The sequence below is a fragment of the Cervus elaphus genome, chromosome 21 (assembly GCF_910594005.1).
Source record: "Cervus elaphus chromosome 21, mCerEla1.1, whole genome shotgun sequence".
NCBI lineage: Eukaryota > Metazoa > Chordata > Mammalia > Artiodactyla > Cervidae > Cervus > Cervus elaphus.
In genome coordinates, this window is record NC_057835.1 from 75,771,451 (window position 1) to 75,788,231 (window position 16,781).

Here is a 16,781-nt window from a genome sequence, read left to right on the forward strand (position 1 = left end):
ATCAATGAAAAAACTAGCACAGTTAAAAAGATGTATTAAATTTCTAATAAATAAAGACAACAATAAATGTAGGAATTTATCTTTTTAAAAAAGATGACAGTGGCTCCCTGGAAAGCAGTATAAGGGAGGGTTGAGGCCATTGAACTATGGAAACGCAGGGATGCTCAAAATGCCCCCAAATTGGAAAGCAGCACAGAATAAAACTTATTTTGGACAGAACACAAGAATGAATTGAGCCTAGAACACTGGAGGTGAATGGGCATCTGTGAACATAGCTCTCCTTCACGGCTTGTTAGGTTTAGCTCAGTGGGAATATGTCCTGTTCCACTATCCTAACTAGAAAACACAAATTCATGTGAACCTAGGTGACTTCCACTTTACTTTGACATCACACCTAAATTTATTATGGTGTGTGAGTTGATTTGCAAATCAAACCCTATTGTACCAGAAGGTCTATTTTTGCACTATTTCTATTGCCCAGACACCTAAGTTACACTGATCTTTGTCATTCTGCTTTTTCACAGGTCGTCATTAGATCTTGAGTATTTCCTGTCCATTGGTGGCTCAGATGGTAAAGAATCCATCTGCAATGCAGGAGACTTGAGTTCGATCCCTGGGTTGGGATGATCCCCTGGAGGAGGGGATGGCTACACACTTCTGTATTCTTGCCTGGAGAATCCCGTGGAGAGAGGAGTCTGGCAGGCTACAGTCCATGGGGTCGCAAAGAGTCAGACACGACTGAGTGACTAAGCACAGCACATTTCTTGTCCACATTCTTTCTGGATAGTTTGATTTTTGTAAGTGAGATTATATGTGTTTCAATCAGACAAATTCTTTGGAAATATTGTTCTAAGTCCTTTCTTAATATTATAATTCTATTCACTTTAAAGGAAAACAAGGGGAAGGGGTTCTTTCTTTTTCTCTCCAGTAAAGAGGCCAATTTTAAAATATTTATATAGCATAAAATATTTTCTATAGCATAAAAATCAGAATATTAACAAGCTCTCAGAGGCATCAAAATTATACAGCCTTCTGACTTTATCATTTAATTTGTAAGAAAAGTCTCATGAAATTGGACTAGATATTTGCCAATAGATGAGCACGATATGTTTTTCTTCTGTTGTACTGATTCCCTTGTGCCTAACTTTTTATTTTTTTAATAAATTAAAAGGAACTGGAACTGGTAGCTGGTGGCAATTCATGGATGATTAATATTGAGGAATATTAAACAACATGGTAACTATAAGCCCAAAGATGGCAAGGTAAATAAAGCTCAATGACCAGCTCAATGACCTGGATATTGTAGATTATGGACTTTTCAGGGCTTTGAGTACTGAAATGTTTTCTATCATGGTCTTCTTCAGTCTACAAGTGTATAAGTAGGTATTGTCAGCATTCTGTATTGTCATGTTTATAAATGTCCAAAAAACCCCAAAACTGCATCATGATGAATACTTTGTTAAGCTCAGCTAATCCATATTATCATCGTCATTGTAAAATGCTTCTGCTTCATAGTCCTTCCGTTCCCTGAATAATGCTATTTTTTTTCTTCCTTGGCCTTGGATCACTGCAAGCAGATCACGTTTCACTAAGCCAGGATATAATGAAAGTTCTTCTGGCTAACTTGTTTTCACTATTATCTTGATTACTATAAAAATAGATTTTACTCATTTAATATTTTCCTTGTCATAAAACGAAGAAAATAATTTGTGCTTTGAAACAGAAATCCTGTTTCCTTTCTATCCTTTGCTCTTCTGAAATAAGGCTGTTTCAAAGAAAGAACCCATATGGTGCTTAATGATCTCTCCACTTGCACAACTAATGTTTAAAGGCTGTAAACTGTACACTCATGTGCGTAAATCATTTTCAATCTGTTCATAGTTAAAGATTTTATTGCTTTCTTCAGTAGCCAATTCCACACACTAATAATCTACTACTAAAAAAAGGCTTTCTAACTTCCCAAAGCTTGATCTTGATAGCTTACAGTGGATGGTGCCACTGGATTCATGGTCTCCAAAGGGGAAGATTTAACCCCAGGACCAAAGACACTCTCAGTTACCCAGAGTTTTGTGTCGATTTTATTAAAGTAGCAGGAATTAGAGAAAGCTTGCAGCAGGAGACACTGAAGGGGGTTTCTGGATGGGGAACACATGTGCGCCTGTGGCTGATTCATGTCGATGTTTGGCAAAAACCACTACAATATTGTAAAGTAATTAGCCTCCCATTAAAATAAATAAATACATTTTTTAAAAAAAGAGAGAGACACTGGAAGGGGGCAGGCGAGTACCCGCCTCACTAGCTTAAGCAGGGTTTACATACTTCTCAACTGATTGCTGAGAATAGATGAAAAGAACACTTCAAAGTTGTAAAAGTTCCACCAGACCCCTTCCAAAGGCATCCATGCTGAGATAACTGTGTCACAAGACTAGCCAGGGAGAACGGGTACCGGGCAAGGTCTCTGGTCGAGATATACTGCTGTGTCATCAGGGGTACAAGTCTTGAGGGACAGGTTCCCAGGCGAGATTTGTTACAGTTATAATCATTAACATAGAGCCTAAGAAAAGCATTTCCATGAGTAAGACTTTGTATGTAGGCATCAGCTCGAGACCTAAAGAAAGGCCAGTTCCCAGGAAAGATCCATTGATGCGCGTGGCTTAAGGAACGCATGAGCGAGAAGGTTCACCTCCTTAAGGGCCCTAAGCTTCAACCCTCAATCTTCCGTTAGTTTATAGCAAGATTTTTATATTTCATCGTTTGATTTTGTGAGATGCATTTTGTGAGATTTTCAAATACTTTCATCAGCCACTGTTCTCTTAAGGCTGCTGCTGCTGCCAAGTCACGTCAGTCGTGTCCGTCTCTGTGCGACCCCACAGACGGCAGCCCACCAGGCTCTTAAGGCCGGAGACATTAAATTCACCTCATCTTTCAGAAGTGGTTGTAACATTTCATTAACTTTGAGAATTTTTACAAGTTTTGATTTAAAAAAAAAACAACTCAAGCAATATTTAGAGTGACAGATGTCTATTAAGTCTTCTCATATTTTTCTATCTTTACCTCTTCAGTTGTAAAATGTTGCAAAATATCCCATGATGTCAAGGTGTAATGAAAACCATTATTAAACACCACAAAAGTTCATGAAGGAACATCAAAAAGCTTCATTCATCAGTCTTTTTTTTTTTTTTTTTTCTTTTGCTAATTTCTGAATTAACGTCAGTTTCATAGAGCAGGAATTCTATTTGCTATTTGCCTCTGTTATTTCTCCACATGCTAGGACATTTTCATCACCTTACTATTCTGCATGAATATTATCCATCTTATTTTTTTCTTACATTTCTTTGCAGTTACTCTCCATTTCTCAACTCTTCTTCAAAGAAACTCCTAGGTGGTATTGCCTTTACACACTTCTTCATATCTTATTTACTCCTCAATCTATTCATTAATAAATCTGGCTGTTCTTTCTTCTCTCCCCTCTGAAAATTCTCACCAATGATCTCCAACTTGCCAAAATGAATTGCCAGTTTCTTGTCCTTTTCTTACTTAGACTTGCAATTTTGATAGTTTAAATATTCCCTACTTCTTGAATATATAATATCATCTGGTTTTCTATTTTGGTGGCTTTTTCACTAGCCACTTTTCTATTACAATCTTGTCCTTGATTCTTCTATTTTCTTTTCACGTTCTCTCCTGAGCTGAGATACTCTATTGTATTACTTCATATAGTGCTTATATGCTGATGTCCCTTATATTTGTATCTTCTGAATGAATATCAAGCATTTCTCTCAACACCTTCATTTAGATTCTCAATTCCACTGGCAAATGCTACATTTCTGAATGGAATACAATTTCTAACACCCAAATCTGCTCTCTCCAAAGTATCTCCATTTCCATCTCTCTCTATTTCCTCAGGACAGGTATCAAATAAGAAATTATTATTCATTCCTACTTTTCCCTTACACCTCACATCCACTTCACCAGGCAAGTCCTTTTAGATTCTCCCATCAATGTAGACAGACCACATTTTTTAATATTCATAGCTACAGTGCTAACCTCAATTCTTGCCCTCCTACAGTACATTCTCAACTCAGCATCCAGAGTGATCTTTCAAAACAAAAATGGTTTCTCTGCTTGAAATGCTTCACTAATATCTCAATATTTTTAGAATAAAATCTAACCGTCCTGCCATCACTTATTAGTAAAAGAGTCAAAATAATCTGAAATTTATGGAACTCTAAATAGAACATCTATTCCATTCCAAAGTACCTTTATGCATATTTTGTCATCTGGGAGACACTTCCTTTTCTTGAGCCCAAGATAAAAGTTAAAAGGTATCAAATCACGTCTTTTTTTTTGCTTTGATACTACACTTTCTCCCTCACTCTCCTCTGCTTCTCCTTTACGGTTGCCCCACAGTCACTCCTTATTCAAGCAATTAGCCATTTGCATTCCTTGATAAAGATGAATTATATGAAAGAACAGAAATGAGAGAACTCTTTATCCCATCCATTCCCCCGAAAGAGTTCCCAAGGCAGAATGGGAGGAGCAGAGGAGGGAAATGGTGATGAGAAAAACACGGAGATAACTGGGGCCTTAGAGAGATACAGGCTTTTATTTGGTCCGCAATGAACCCTTGGCTCCTTGAATAACCTGAGACTTGCCTTAGCCCTGACTTTCTTACTCCCTACAGATAATGTCTCCTGCAAATAAAAAAAGAGTGAGGGTCAAAATGACAAGCAGACTGGTGGCTGTGATAGAGGAAGATGAGGGGACCGTGTGCCTCACTCAAACCCATTAGGAAACTAAATGGAACACACACTAAATCTTCCTTAGGACAATGATTTCTCAGTATAACATATGGGTATTTGTCCAGAATATTGTTAATTTATAAATCTGGGTATAATTTAGGTGTCATTATTTGACATAGTAATACTTTTATTCTAATCAAGTATATATTTTCACTTTTTAGTGTCATTCAAGAATGCTGATAGATTTGACCCATCTCATATGATGTGGGTGGAAAGGAAACCTACCAGCAACAAACTACCTCACACATAATCTGTGTAAGTCTGCCAGTGAACTGACCCAAAAAGGATTTCTAGAAAACTAGAAAAAGAGGAAGGATGATAGAAAATAACCTCCAAACCTAAGTCCTCTTCTCTCAGAGGTAATCATCTCAAAATATCCCCTTATAACTGTCCTCTTCAGTTCTGTTCAGTCACTCAGTCATGTCCGACTCTTTGTGACCCCGTGGACTGCAGCACGCCAGGCCTCCTTGTCCATCACCAACTTCCAGAGCTTGCTCAAACTCATGTCCTTCGAGTCGGTGATGCCATCCAACCATCTCATCCTCTGTCGTCCCCTTCTCCTCCCGCCTTCAAACTTTCCCAGCATCAGTATCTTTTCTATTGAGTCAACTCTTCGCTTCAGGTGGCCAAAGTATTGGAGCTTCAGCTTCAGCATCAGTCCTTCCAATGAATATTTAGGACTGATTTCCTTTAGGATGGACTGGTTGGATCTCCTTGCAGTCCAAGAGACCCTCAAGAGTCTTCTCCAACACCACAGTTCAAAAGCATCAGTTCTTAGGTGCTCAGCTTTCTTTATGGCCCAATTCTCACATTCCCGCATGACTATTGGAAAAACCAAAGCTTTGACTATATGGACCTTTGTGGGCAAAGTAATTTCTCTGCTTTTTAATATGCTGTCTAGTATGAATGCAATTATCAGGTAAATTTCTTAGCCAAAGTTCAAAGATGCAAATGAATTCTATCAGTGGGTTGATTAGCTAGAGTGGATAAATATAAAAAATGCTCTTCTAGCTTCCGAATGTTCTATAAAATATAGATTCCAGAAATTTTACATAGACCCAATTATATCTTTGTTTAAAAAATGTATTTTGGGATGTCTTGGCTAAATCAAATTTAATAAATTGCTAAAAGTTTCTCGGAATAGTTACTATATTATTCTGATTGTGAATCTTCAGGGGAAGAAAATTGCTCCAATTTTTTTGATTCTGAAGTACATTTTCCATAGAATATACTACAGAAACATGTTATAAGAAACTTCCATAGTGGTTCAGATGGTAAAGAATCTCCCTGCAATATGGAAGACCCAGGTTTGATTCCTGTGTCAGGAAGATACCCTGGAAAAGGGAATAGATGCTCACACCACTATTCTTACCTGGAGAATTACATGAACAGAGGAGCCTGCTTGGCTAAGTCCATGAAGTCGCAAAAAGTTGTACGTGACTGAGTGGCTGATACGCACAGAACACACAAACATTTATATATATATGTGTATATATATATTTACTTATTTATATATATGTATTACAAGTGGGTTGAATGAAGGCATTAAAATAAATATTATTTTGAAATATTAATTGGTCAACCAACAAATTTGTTTTTATTTGTGGACCTATAAAATTATTCTATTCAATAATGATTTTTTAAAATTACATTATTAATAAAATAAAATAATACATATTCAAACACATTGTAGTAAAACACCTCTCATATTACACATTATTTGTACTTTAAAAACATGGCACAATAGAATAATTATTTTTCATTCATATTCATATTATTTTGATTAGTTTATTAGCTATATTTTTCTAATGTCATTTTTTTTTCTTTTTTTTTTCTAATGTCATTTTTATGAATATATTTTAATATGGTATCATTATTTTAAAATCTTTTATGACACTGCAAATTTTTTCATAATTACATTTTGTGAGTAGTATATTTGAAATCGTTGAAATATTTTATTGATTTTTTTCTGTTAACTGTGACATTTCTAAGGAAATTATACTTTTTAGATGCCTTGTAAATGCAAAGGAAATTCTTCCAAAAGTAATTTATTAAAACTATAATTTTACTTTGTAGTTAACGTGTAAATATCTTAGGTCAAGTGTTTTTGCAGGTACTCTTTTTTGTCACCATTTGAGTAACTGTTCTTGATAAGTTTTAAAAAAAGATCTTATTAAATATTTTATTTTTTGTATTTCTTTTGAATGTTGTAGATGCTTAAAAATTATAGGCTTTCTCAATGTTTTTCATTTCCAGTGTCAATGATCAATGTAGATACTTAAAACTAAGTGCTCCAACACATTTTCTTCATAAAATCAAAATATTCTGGAGTGTAACTATAGAAATTCAAATTAAATATATATTCCATATAAGAATTCATGATTTAATTTGCTCAGTTCCCTGTTTTCTTTTTTATAAGTTTGAGTGTTTTGAAGTTTTCAAGTATTGTTTAGATATTGAATTCGGTTAAAGCTTCAAAAACTGAAATTTTTTTTCATTTTTTTTTTTCTGGATTAATTTAGTTGCAAATTTCCAATTCATTTGATCAAATGTGACTAAACCTTAAAAGTATATAGAATTTAGGAGATATGTAAACAAGACATAAAAATTTAGAAGACATATAAGACATTTTGACTTACAAGTTTTCTCAAAGGTTCAAACATGTCTATACTTTAACTGATAAATAGCAGCAAAGAGAGAAAAAAATCATAGCAGTATTGCTCTTCCTGAAGTTATTTTTATTTTCAGCATCAATTTCGCTTTGTAGTTTAATTATCATAAATATATATATGTAACATACTTTTTGATATAGTGGCTTTAATTTCAATTAGTAAATTATTGCTAATTTTTGACATATAATTAGTAGTCTATATTTAACTTATTAATAATATTCTTTATACCATGAAACTGGATCACCAAAAATTTTATTATTGAAAAGTGATCATCTTCAACACAACAGCCTTGTGTTGACCTTTCTGCTATAGAATCATATTTGCAGTAATATTAGACATTTAACTTAAATAGAGTAACATATCAAAAGATTTATTTGATTTAAAATTTGATGAAAAATGAACAATTCTCAGTATTAAATAGATTTTTCCTTTGAGGCATCTAATGACATGAATGTAAAGTGTGTATCATGTAAATGTTGCTTTCTGCTAATGAAGAATCACATTGTTCATCCACCAAAAAGGAAAAAAATTAATTTTAAAATATCATTTGAGCTAAATAAAATTCTTACTTCACAGAGTATTATTAAACATGAATTCTATACCTGTAATTTCTCTCCTATGATAATCTTCTTAAAATATTTACTAACTTTTCAATTAGACACTAATGCATCTTCCGTAAATTTTGCCTTCAGGTGGTACATGATACTAGTGTGCCTCCCCCCTCCCACCTTAGCGTGTATTAAATGTGTTAATGATGACAAACAGTTTACACAAATCACGTAGTCATTGCCAATTTTCTTTAGAAATGAAAATTCTGCATTTTTAAAATTAAACATGCAATTCTAAGGCTTATTCTTGTATAAAAGTTTATAAAATGCTAATGAAAATAGAAGATATTTTAGGTTTCAACTATGGGATATCTGACAAAACATTTGTAGCAAGATAATATAAATACAGTCTAAGACAGGACTGCCCCGCATTTAATTCCCATATACCCAACACATACTCGACTGGCCATACCGACCAGGGAGAATGGCAGCTCTGTTGGTCTGATGGGTAGGCATAAGCCACGGTAAAATTAGCTGGCACATCAGGTAGCCAGAAGGAGCAGCAGCATTGCATGCTTCCAAGTCCCACAAAAGACCAGAAGGCACTCGCTTTTCCTACCTGTTTATGCTGATGAGCATCTGAACAGCCATTCTTGAAAGGGAAATGTTAATTATGATGCTAACTGGGTCAAATCAAGAAAGTGAGCCCAATTTCCTTTTGTAGGTTTTTCCCCTGTTAAACTGAAGCCTAGTACATCTCACATACATCTCACATTTGTGGCAGAACCTGGAGATGCAAAATGGAGGCTTATCAAAAATATTTGAGAAGTAAGTGATTAGCATGCTGACCTGCAATCCATACTTTCTTTTAAATGGGAGAAGCATTCTCAAGAGAGAAAGAATTTGACCCTGACAAATCTCCTTGTAAAATATGGCAATGTAGTCCTACTGCTAAATAATGTTTTTTTTTTGCTGGAGAATCTTTATTTTTGGAATGCTTTTAACTGGATGCATCTCATTTACTTAGGATTACTTATGGCAAACAAACCTGGAATCTACAGTTTTACAGAGTATGACTCCCTGAAAAATGTCACAGAAGATATGTAATTATGTAAGAATGACCGGAGGTGTTTCTGACCAAAATGACTCTTTCTGTATAAGATACTGTATATTTGGCATGAGACTGCATTCTGCTGTAGCAAGAAAAGATGTGGGGAACTGCGTTGGAAAACTTGTACATTTTCTGTTGCTCTAGTGCTTTATAATTGATTATGTTCTTAAAATTATTAGTAAATCTTTATGCTAAGTAAAAATCTTAGACTTGTGTAAATATTCTTGAAAAATTTAATCCGTTATGTTATCATCCCATTTCAGAAGATTTTCTATTACAACTATGGTGCATCAATTATAAAACTTTCATAAAGTGAAAAATACTGAACAAAGGCTCAACTGGTTGGGACTCTGGTTCAGCAGGAAAAAGCCAAAACTATCTCCTCCTTCTACCTGGAAGAGTACAGACCTCTAAAAGAATCTGGTCTCTAAGACAGAAATTTGCCACCCATGCTCTAACAAACATTCTGTTGCTCAATATTATTCAGAATGAGACTTTCCTCTTTCTGGACAGTAAGCATGGGATGAACTGATTGGTCACTACTTAGTTTCTGAAAAATTGTTTGTTGTTCTCACATTTCATTGTCTATTGTAACCATAAATGGGTCATAAATCCAATTTGGTAAGCATCAATACATGTTTTATTTTAAATAGAAAAGACTGGAGTAGAAGAATATATAGGACAAAATAAAAATGGAAAAAAAATGTCAAGGCACATTTACCTATGTAAGTTTAGGTATTGTTTCATTAGAGTTTTGCTTTGTTTAATTATAAGTATGTTTGTGTGTCTCTGAAAGAGAGAGGGAGAGGGAAGAAGATAGACAATAACAAAACATGAAAGGTGTTTCTGATTGAGAATCACAGTTAAAAAAGAAAAAAGAAATACCATGACTTTTATTATGAGATACTAGTCTAGAATCTTAAGCAGTTTTTTTTGAGAGTAGATATTTTTTTGACAACTTAAGAACCATAATCTTTCTTTACATGGGATCTGCTTGGATATGGTGTAGTATAAATGGTTTATGTAGATAGACCCTGAGGGATGAAATTTGCAAGGCTGACATCAAACCTTGAAACTTGAAATTCAAATCTGAAATTGAGCCTTGAGGGTTCAGATTAATTTCTGACTATCAAAAATGCATTCATTTTAAAAAAAGTCACCATAAAATCATCCAAAAAATAATATCAAGCAGCTTTACTAAATGATGGCTTGAATATAGAGCAGTCATTAGATGTGAAGTACACTTCCTATAGCATACACTAGGATTTTTAATTAAAAGAAAGACACTTGTAAAATCAAAACAAAGTTACTTGTATTTTGTGCAACCTCAAATATTAGAGGGAAACGTTTTTTATTTGCTTAGATGGGGCAAATACAGAAAAACTTGCTTGTCTCTCACAGTGCACTGTAGCACAAGAGAAAATGAAGACATTGGAAGGGCATCATGAGGAGGAAAAAGAAAGTCAAGTTATTCATTTAAAATTTAACTCTGAACAAAGCTCCAACTTTTATAGTTAGTAGTTTCTATAATGCCATTACTATTATTTCAACTCAGCAAACTGAGTTGTTGAAACATGGAACAGGAATTATTGTCAATGTACTAAAATCAATAACATGCAAAATTTAAGAAATATTTATTCCATCAATCCACACACACAAGTCTTTCCCAAAGCTGGGCGTGCAGAAAGTCCTCACTTGGCCTTTGGTCAGGTGGTCACAAAAACCACCCAGCTTTCTGTTACAGTGTGAAAGCAGAAAACCATGTACATGTTCAATTACTTTCCTAAAAATAAACACACTAGAATGCTGATGTTCAAAACTAATATTTACAGAATATTCTATACCTGAATAAATACATATATTCTATATCTAAAGATCTTCTTTTCATCCTGTTCATAGGGATCTCAAGGCAGAAATACTGAAGTGGTTTGCAATTCCCTTCTCCAGTGGACCACGTTTTCTCAGAACTCTCCTTCATGGCCCATCCATCTGGGGTGGCCCTACATGGCATGGCCCATCGTTTCGTTGAGTTAGACAAGGCTGTGGTCCATGTGATCAGTTTGGTTAGTTTTCTGTGACTGTGGTTTTCCTTCTGTCTGCCCTCTGATGGAGAAGCATGAGAAGCTTACGAAAGCTTCCTGATGGGAGAGACTGACTGTGGGGAAAACTGGGTCTTGTTCTGATGGGTGGCGCCATGCTCAGTGAATCGTCTAACTTTCTGTTGATGAGCGGGGCTGTGCCCCCTCCCTGTTGTTTGGCCTGAGGCCAAACCGCTGACCCACGGGAGACTCCCAGACACTCACAGGTGTGTCTGACTCAGTCTCTCACGAGGACACTGCTACTTTCTCCTGGCTCCTGGTGCATACAAGGTTTGGTTTGTGCCCTCCAAGAGTCTGTTTCCCAGCCCCGTGGAAGTTCTGCAATCAAATCCCACTGGCCTCCAGAGTCAAATTCGCTGGGGGTTCTCAGTCCCTTTGCAGGATCCCCAGGTTGGGAAATCTGTTGTGGGTCCTAGAGCTTTCTTAACAGTGTGAGAATTTCTTTGGTATAATTGTTCTGCAGTTGGAGAGTTGTCTGCTTGGCAGCTCTATGGTGGGGCTGATGGCGACCTCCTACAAGAGGGCTTATGCCAAATGCTTGTGTGATCCAGGTCTGCTGCAGCCAGAGCCCCCAAAGCTATGGTTTTTCCAGTGGTCATGTATGGATGTGAGAGTTGGACCATAAAGAAAGCTGAGCGCCGAAGAATGGATGCTTTCGAACTGTGGTGTTGGAGGACTCTTGAGAGTCCCTTGGACTGCAAGGAGATCCAACCAGTCCATCCTAAAGGAGATCTGTCCTGGGTGTTCATTGGAAGGACTGATGCTGAAGCTGAAACTCCAATACTTTGGCCACCTGATGTGAAGATCTGACTCATTTGAAAAGATGCTGGGAAAGATTGAAGGCGGGAGGAGAAGGGGACAACAGAGGATGAGATGGTTGGATGGCATCACTGACGCAATGGACATGAGTTTGAGTAAACTCCGGGAGTTGGTGATGGACAGGGAGGCCTAGTATGCTGCAGTCCATGGGGTTGCAAAGAGTCGGACACGACTGAGTGGCTGAACTGAACTGAACATCTTCTAAATTCTTTCTGTAGATTATCTCATTTAATGCATGAAACCACCTGTTGAGGTATTTAGTATTCTTATCTTCATCATATAGGTAAGGAAACTGGGAGAAATATACATTTTTGTGGGTTCCAGAAAATATTGGAACTATGTGAATCGACTCTGATCTACATGGATAAACACTGCCACTTTCTCATATAATTTTTCCTCCCTCCCTCTTTCCTTCTCCTTTCTTTCGTTTCTTTGATTTTCCTTCTTCCTCCCTCCCTTTCTTCTTTTTTCTCCTTTGACACTTTCTACCTGAATGTTTAAACTCAATGTCTTCTTAGTCAGATGTCACAGATGATCTATTTCTTTCCACTTAACGTGTTCTTCAGCCATTGACATCAGCACCTACTCCAAGCTCTCCTGTACTGTACAATAATACCTGTCGTATAATCTAAGTCATCTTTGGGGAATAGCATTTGAAAATGACATACTTTCACAAATTGCTTGAAATTAACTGTAGGTGTATTTTGTGGAACTGCTCATTTAATATTTAAATATTAGTTAGCCAAATGGTCAACCATTTCAGTAGTTAACTCATCCAGTAATAGGCAGCTTACTTCTAACTTTGAACATGCCTATGAAAATAAATCTTCACATTAAGGTGAAATGTGACCTTATGGTTTTGTTCATTTATCAAACAAATATTGAGTGATTTGTTGTTGCTGTTCAGTCGCTAAGTCATGTCCAACGCTGCAACCCTTTGAACTGTAACATGCCAGGCAGCACATTGATTGAGTGATTATCATACACCAATCACAGTTGAGGTCCTAAGGAAGCATTAGGAAACAAACAGACAAACCAACAAGCAATGATCCGAGAATTTGTAGAGCTTCTAATTTCTTCTCAGGCCATAATGTCAATTATTTTTGTCATGCTCATCTTTCAGGTGATAAATGATAGGTCTCATGTACAACATTAATCTTCTTTTCCATAAATAAAACATTCTCTGTTAAAGGGATATTTGTGGAAAATATTTTAAAACTTCACCAATTATACTCATATGAAATCTAAGTATTCCTCAGAGTAGCACAGAAGGAGTATATGTTAATGTCAAAGTAAAATAGAATAGTGATTTGCTTAATCCAGATAATCCATAAATAAAACAAGCTGTTTGAGTTTTGGGTGTTTTCTTATGCAAAATTACTAATAGATTTAAGGACAGATGAATTTGGTGAGTTATTGGGTTAGGTAGCATTCCCTAGCTAGCACCTGTCTCTTTAATTTTTATTTTTATAAAACTTGAGGATTTGTACAAATAAATCCTGAGTGGAGGTTATTCATAATTAGTTCTTATTCATTTTATCCTTTTACTCATGAGATTTTCCCCCCAGAAATATCCAACTGTTTTAGGTAAAAAAAAACACAAAAAACAAACAAACAAAAAAAAACCAATCTCTTCTAAGTCTCAGTTGATTCCTTAGGATGGATTTGCATGGACAAACACAAGAAGGGAGCACAATAAATGAACAAAAGCTATATACTATGCCCAAGCTTTTTCTATCATCTTTCTACACTGAATAGTCGATACTTGATGAAAAGGAGACGGGAGCTGTGAGGAGCAATTCCTTAACATCCATTATGTCAGGAACACTTTTCTGTCAGTGACATCAATTTCTTTGGAAATCATTGCTCATCTCTAGCTTAACCCATGCCCTTCAGAAAGGCAGGATTCAAGTTTCAAAAATACATCTACTCCTTACGCACAAAGTGAAAGTCACCTTGAAATGAAAACTACAAGGTAAGTTTGTGGTCAGAAAATACCAAAACACGTTGACCAAGGATTTTTCACAAAGATCTGAAATTGGCACATTTAAAAATATATGTTTAAAGTGATTGTGAAAATTACATTTTTTCCATCTCTTTATTTCCAAAGCTACCAACTCTGCCGCTACAAAGAATCCTGAATCCAGTGACTGGTATCTTTATGTGAAGGGCACATGAAAATGCAGAGAGAAGATAGCCGTGTGACCACAGAAGGCAGAGACTGGGATGATACCGCTTCATTTCCCCCTTCCTCACTGGGAATACCTATTCTTGCTTGTCTCACCACTGTATTTTGGAGCAGATAATTTGTTTTCTAGTTTCACAAGTCCACAGATGAAGAGGAACTTAGCTTTAGGATAGATCATATCCAGAGTCTCATCCACTTCTGATTTGGGTGATTTTGGTGGAGAGACATGCAACTTTATGAGTTGGTGAAATAGGTGAAGACTTTGGGGGTTATCGGAATAGACTGAACACTGCACATAGGACAGACATGAATTGGGAGGTGGGCAGACTATATTGGGTTCAATCTTGTCCTTTCAAACGTATATCTACCTAAAACCTGAAGAATGTGACATTATTTGGAAATCAGGTGTTTGCAAGTGTAATTGGTTAAGATGTTGATTGGCGTCTTTTAAAAAGGCCACATGAAGATGCAGGAGAGGAGGATACCATGTGATGAAGGAGACAGATAGGAATGATATAGCCACAAGTCACAGAATACAAAGGATTTCTGACAACTGCCAAAAGTGAAGGGACAAGGAAGCATTCTTCCCTAGTCTTCAGAGGGAGCGTGGCGTTCTTAACACCTTAGTTTTGGACTCCTAACCTCCAGAACTGTGAGAAAATATATTTCTATTGTTTTAAAATCACCAAATTTGTGAAAGTTTTAGTTATGGTAGTCCAAGAAAGTTAATACTCAATCATATAAAAACAGCTTTCTTTATCTTTTTTCCTGTGGAATATCACATGATCAGTTTATTCCCTCCTAATAAGACAGTGCCTACCTTTAACTTTTGGTCTGGCCTTCTCTAAGCTAAAATCAACAGTTCCTTTCATTTTGATGTCATATAATTACATCTTGGTTTCTCTACCTCAAAGACTTAGTTTGTCAACCCCTTATTAAAACAGCAAACCAAAACTAAACATATTCCAGATGTGGGATATCCAAGGGAAAGTAAAGCATGTCTGAATTTAATCTCTGAAGAAAACAGTTCTATTATCTTCACGTAATAATTGTGTGAGTCTTTAAAACAGTTATTACTGTGTTGAAATATATTGTTTGTAATCTACTAAATCTTATCAATCTTTTGCATATGAGCTTTATTAAATTCTGATAATATCCGGCATATACTTGAACAAGGAATTTGGAAAACAATACACAGATTATTGTATTTCCGGCTAAATTTATCTCAGTTTGTGGCCATACATTTAGCTATAGTGCTTATTTCTAATTTGGATTTTGAATTTCAGTACATAAACTCAATCCTCTAGTTTTACATTGCTTGAGAATTTGATAGGCATGCTGTCAATGTTTTTAATAAAGTTACTGGTAGAAATACCAAATAAGTATTTTATTTTATAAATATGTATTTATTTAATAAAGTAGGTATTTTATTTTATTTTATGAAAATAAGATCAAATACAGAGCTCAGAGCCTTATCAGTGTAACATTTTCTCCAACTGAGCATCAAAAATTAATCAAAAATTTTATAGAACTATTCAAACAGAGGATCCTACAGAATAAAATTAATATCAGTCAATATTTTATCATATAACCCACCAAAAAATCGATTACCTGGTATAGCTTATGTCTGTCAAATATTTAGCAACATGTACAATATTATATTAAGTATAATTTAAGTAACAATTTAAAATAAAATTAGATTATTTTGGTTTGATTAATTTGGGGAAAAATTTCACTACGTGTTTACCAAATAGTTAGAAACCATTTATTTAATATAATATTTCAAATTATTAGTGTTCTGAAAGATATTAAATACATTATTGGAAGAAAATGAAAGTTTCTGTGTATATATATTTGGGAAATATTCATTTTCTTTCCTCTGGTTATTACAGAGGATGAGCTGGTTGCATGGCATCACTGACTCAATGGGCATGAGTTTGGGCAAGCTCTTGGAGATATATAGACTTATACAGCCATGGAGAGTGCAGTCAGCACACTGCCTCCGACTGACAGCTCTAGACACAAGTTCACAGCTCCTAGGGGAGACTGCAGATGGTACAAACCTTGGTCAGTCAGTTCAGTTCAGTCGCTCAGTCGTGTCCAACTCTTTGTGACCCCATGGATTGCAGCACGCGAGGCCTCCCTGTCCATCATCAACTCCCGGAGCTTGCACAAACTCATGTCCATCATGTCATTGATACCATCCAACCATCTTATCCTCTGTCATCCCCTTCACCTCACACCTTCAATCTTTCCCAGCATCAGGGTCTTTTCAGATGAGTCAGTTATTTGCATCAGGTAGCAAAAGTATTGGAGCTTCAGCTTCAGCATCAGTCCTTCCAATGAATATTCAGGATTGATCTCTTATAGGGTGGACTGGTTGGATCTTCTTGCAGTCCAAGGGACTGTCAAGAGTCTTTTCCAACACCACAGTTCAAAAGTATCAATTCTTTGGTGCTCAGCTTTCTTTATGGTCCAACTCTCACATCCAAACATGACTACTGGAAAAACCATAGCCTTGACTAGATGGACCTTTGTTGGC